Genomic DNA, 5,000 nt, shown 5'->3' with positions numbered 1-5,000 from the left:
CGGTGGCATTGGGGCACGCACGCACGCACGCCTACTGGCCTCCCTCTCGAACCTCCGCGCGGCGCGCCAGGTGCTTCGGCCTCGCCATTTGTTTGAAGGGCATGAGAAACATAGTGCTTCCGGAGGCACCGCCGCCGCCTCCGGGCGCCAACCTCCCCCAGACTGGGCTCGCGCCTGTCGGGCGGGGGAGGGAGGGCCGGCGGGGCGCCGGGCTCCGTCGTAGGACGGCCGGGTGATGGCTTCGTAACCCCCCCGCCCCGGTTAAAGGGAGGGGGGGCGTACGTCGCCGGTTCGGGGGGCGTCTCGGCCTCGCTTCCAATCGGGCGCGCCGGGGCTGTGCGAGCGCCGGGCCGTCAAAGGCCGGCGTTCGCGGTGGCCGGGGCGCTGTAAGGCGACCCGCGAGCCGGAGGAGCCGCCCGCCCGAACACCGGCGCGAGGCCGGCCGGCGGGGGCCCTCCGAAGGCGGGTCTTGGATGCCGTTCGTACGTGGGAGAAGGTGCGGCGTGTCGCGGGCGACGGCCTGCTGCCGAGGCTCCGGAGGCTCCGGGGGCGGCGCTCTGAAAATATCCGGAAGATCGGCCGACTTGGAAAAAAATTTGAGAACCGGGGCTGAGGAGGGGGAAAATCTGGCCAGGGAGGCCGACCCGAAGTGCCTCTAAGTCGGATAGGGATTGGGCGAAACTCCCTTGGAAGTGGCACTCTGAAAAAAATTCCAAGTTTGGCTGACTTAGAAAAAATTCGAGAACCAGGATGAGGAGGGGGAAAATGTGGCCAGTCAGGCCGACCCGAAGTGCCTCTTAGGCGGATAGGGGTTGGGCGAAACTCCCTTGAAAGTGGCACTCTGAAAAAATTTCCAAGTTTGGCTGACTTAGAAAAAATTCGAGAACCAGGATGAGGAGGGGGAAAATGTGGCCAGTCAGGCCGACCCGAAGTGCCTCTTAGGCGGATAGGGGTTGGGCGAAACTCCCTTGAAAGTGGCACTCTGAAAAAATTTCCAAGTTTGGCTGACTTAGAAAAAATTCGAGAACCAGGATGAGGAGGGGGAAAATGTGGCCAGTCAGGCCGACCCGAAGTGCCTCTTAGGCGGATAGGGGTTGGGCGAAACTCCCTTGAAAGTGGCACTCTGAAAAAATTTCCAAGTTTGGCTGACTTAGAAAAAATTCGAGAACCAGGATGAGGAGGGGGAAAATGTGGCCAGTCAGGCCGACCCGAAGTGCCTCTTAGGCGGATAGGGGTTGGGCGAAACTCCCTTGAAAGTGGCACTCTGAAAAAATTTCCAAGTTTGGCTGACTTAGAAAAAATTCGAGAACCAGGATGAGGAGGGGGAAAATGTGGCCAGTCAGGCCGACCCGAAGTGCCTCTTAGGCGGATAGGGGTTGGGCGAAACTCCCTTGAAAGTGGCACTCTGAAAAAATTTCCAAGTTTGGCTGACTTAGAAAAAATTCGAGAACCAGGATGAGGAGGGGGAAAATGTGGCCAGTCAGGCCGACCCGAAGTGCCTCTTAGGCGGATAGGGGTTGGGCGAAACTCCCTTGAAAGTGGCACTCTGAAAAAATTTCCAAGTTTGGCTGACTTAGAAAAAATTCGAGAACCAGGATGAGGAGGGGACCATCTGGCAAGGGAGTCCGACCTAAAGTGCATCTAAAGCGGATATGGGTTGGTCGAGCCTCCCTTGATTTGCCCTGGAGCTCCCACGTCTTAAAAAGGTCTCTCCTATAATTGTACACCAACCATTTTGAGGTTTGGGTGCAAACCTCTCGAATGGGGGGACTCGGTCCCCTATCTACAGCGCCCCTAATGACGACAGGTGGTACTGCGCCCCTGGTAGCCCGGCCATTGAAAATGAATGGGCCCATTCATTTCAATGGGGAATTTCGACCCCTGGTTGCCCGCCATTCATTTCAATGGGGAATTTCGACCCCTGGTCGCCCGCCATTCATTTCAATGGGGACTTTCGACCCCTGGTTGCCCGCCATTCATTTCAATGGGGGATTTCGACCCCTGGTCGCCCGCCATTCATTTCAATGGGGGATTTCGACCCCTGGTAGCCCGCCATTCATTTCAATGGGGGACTTCGACCCCTGGTAGCCCGCCATTCATTTCAATGGGGGACTTGGACCCCTGGTAGCCCGCCATTCATTTCAATGGGGGATTTCGACCCCTGGTCGCCCGCCATTCATTTCAATGGGGGATTTCGACCCCTGGTAGCCCGCCATTCATTTCAATGGGGGACTTCGACCCCTGGTTGCCCGCCATTCATTTCAATGGGGGATTTCGACCCCTGGTCGCCCGCCATTCATTTCAATGGGGGATTTCGACCCCTGGTCGCCCGCCATTCATTTCAATGGGGGATTTCGACCCCTGGTAGCCCGCCATTCATTTCAATGGGGGACTTCGACCCCTGGTAGCCCGCCATTCATTTCAATGGGGGACTTGGACCCCTGGTAGCCCGCCATTCATTTCAATGGGGGATTTCGACCCCTGGTCGCCCGCCATTCATTTCAATGGGGGATTTCGACCCCTGGTAGCCCGCCATTCATTTCAATGGGGGACTTCGACCCCTGGTTGCCCGCCATTCATTTCAATGGGGGATTTCGACCCCTGGTCGCCCGCCATTCATTTCAATGGGGGATTTCGACCCCTGGTCGCCCGCCATTCATTTCAATGGGGGATTTCGACCCCTGGTAGCCCGCCATTCATTTCAATGGGGGACTTCGACCCCTGGTAGCCCGCCATTCATTTCAATGGGGGACTTGGACCCCTGGTAGCCCGCCATTCATTTCAATGGGGGACTTCGACCCCTGGTTGCCCGCCATTCATTTCAATGGGGGACTTCGACCCCTGGTTGCCCGCCATTCATTTCAATGGGGGATTTCGACCCCTGGTCGCCCGCCATTCATTTCAATGGGGGATTTCGACCCCTGGTAGCCCGCCATTCATTTCAATGGGGGACTTCGACCCCTGGTTGCCCGCCATTCATTTCAATGGGGGACTTCGACCCCTGGTTGCCCGCCATTCATTTCAATGGGGGATTTCGACCCCTGGTCGCCCGCCATTCATTTCAATGGGGGATTTCGACCCCTGGTAACCCGCCATTCATTTCAATGGGGGACTTCGACCCCTGGTTGCCCGCCATTCATTTCAATGGGGGACTTCGACCCCTGGTTGCCCGCCATTCATTTCAATGGGGGATTTCGACCCCTGGTTGCCCGGCATTCGTTCCTATGTGGCGGGGGATTTCAACCCCAGGTCGCCCTCGTGTGGTTCTTTTTGGCGCAGCTGACGGGCTCCGCTGCTCGTGGAGGTTTGCTAGTGGAGGATAACCCCCTGCCTGGGCAACTCGAACGCCCGGCATTCGTTCCTATGTGGCGGGGGATTTCAACCCCAGGTCGCCCTCGTGTGGTTCTTTTTGGCGCAGCTGACGGGCTCCGCTGCTCGTGGAGGTTTGCTAGTGGAGGATAACCCCCTGCCTGGGCAACTCGAACGCCCGGCATTCGTTCCTATGTGGCGGGGGATTTCAACCCCAGGTCGCCCTCGTGGGGTTCTTTTTGGCGCAGCTGACGGGCTCCGCTGCTCGTGGAGGTTTGCTAGTGGAGGATAACCCCCTGCCTGGGCAACTCGAACGCCCGGCATTCGTTCCTATGTGGCGGGGGATTTCAACCCCAGGCCGCCCTCGTGTGGTTCTTTTTGGCGCAGCTGACGGGCTCCGCTGCTCATGGAGGTTTGCCAGTGGAGGATAACCCCCTGCCTGGGCAACTCGAACGCCCGGCATTCGTTCCTATGTGGCGGGGGATTTCAACCCCAGGCCGCCCTCGTGTGGTTCTTTTTGGCGCAGCTGACGGGCTCCGCTGCTCATGGAGGTTTGCTAGTGGAGGATAACCCCCTGCCTGGGCAACTCGAACGCCCGGCATTCGTTCCTATGTGGCGGGGGATTTCAACCCCAGGCCGCCCTCGTGTGGTTCTTTTTGGCGCAGCTGACGGGCTCCGCTGCTCATGGAGGTTTGCTAGTGGAGGATAACCCCCTGCCTGGGCAACTCGAACGCCCGGCTCCCCCGCGGTCCGCTGGAGCTCCTCCAACGGCCAGCAACAAGCCCCGAAGACGGGCGCGCTCCCCGCGGTCCGCTGGAGCTCCTCCAACGGCCAGCAACAAGCCCCGAAGACGGGCGCGCTCCCCCCGGTCCGCTGGAGCTCCGCCAACGGCCAGCAACAAGCCCCGAAGACGGGCGCGCTCCCCCCGGTCCGCTGGAGCTCCTCCAACGGCCAGCAACAAGCCCCGAAGACGGGCGCGCTCCCCGCGGTCCGCTGGAGCTCCGCCAACGGCCAGCAACAAGCCCCGAAGACGGGCGCGCTCCCCGCGGTCCGCTGGAGCTCCTCCAACGGCCAGCAACAAGCCCCGAAGACGGGCGCGCTCCCCCCGGTCCGCTGGAGCTCCTCCAACGTCCAGCAACAAGCCCCGAAGACGGGCGCGCTCCCCGCGGTCCGCTGGAGCTCCTCCAACGGCCAGCAACAAGCCCCGAAGACGGGCGCGCTCCCCCCGGTCCGCTGGAGCTCCGCCAACGGCCAGCAACAAGCCCCGAAGACGGGCGCGCTCCCCGCGGTCCGCTGGAGCTCCTCCAACGGCCAGCAACAAGCCCCGAAGACGGGCGCGCTCCCCCCGGTCCGCTGGAGCTCCGCCAACGGCCAGCAACAAGCCCCGAAGACGGGCGCGCTCCCCCCGGTCCGCTGGAGCTCCTCCAACGGCCAGCAACAAGCCCCGAAGACGGGCGCGCTCCCCCCGGTCCGCTGGAGCTCCTCCAACGGCCAGCAACAAGCCCCGAAGACGGGCGCGCTCCCCGCGGTCCGCTGGAGCTCCTCCAACGGCCAGCAACAAGCCCCGAAGACGGGCGCGCTCCCCGCGGTCCGCTGGAGCTCCGCCAACGGCCAGCAACAAGCCCCGAAGACGGGCGCGCTCCCCGCGGTCCGCTGGAGCTCCTCCAACGGCCAGCAACAAGCCCCGAAGA

The sequence above is a fragment of the Leptonotus elevatus genome, unplaced genomic scaffold (genome assembly GCF_054856555.1).
Source record: "Leptonotus elevatus isolate MCC_2025b unplaced genomic scaffold, RoL_Lele_1.0 HiC_scaffold_103, whole genome shotgun sequence".
In the NCBI taxonomy this organism is placed as follows: Eukaryota; Metazoa; Chordata; class Actinopteri; order Syngnathiformes; family Syngnathidae; genus Leptonotus; species Leptonotus elevatus.
This window is presented reverse-complemented; position numbering follows the sequence as displayed.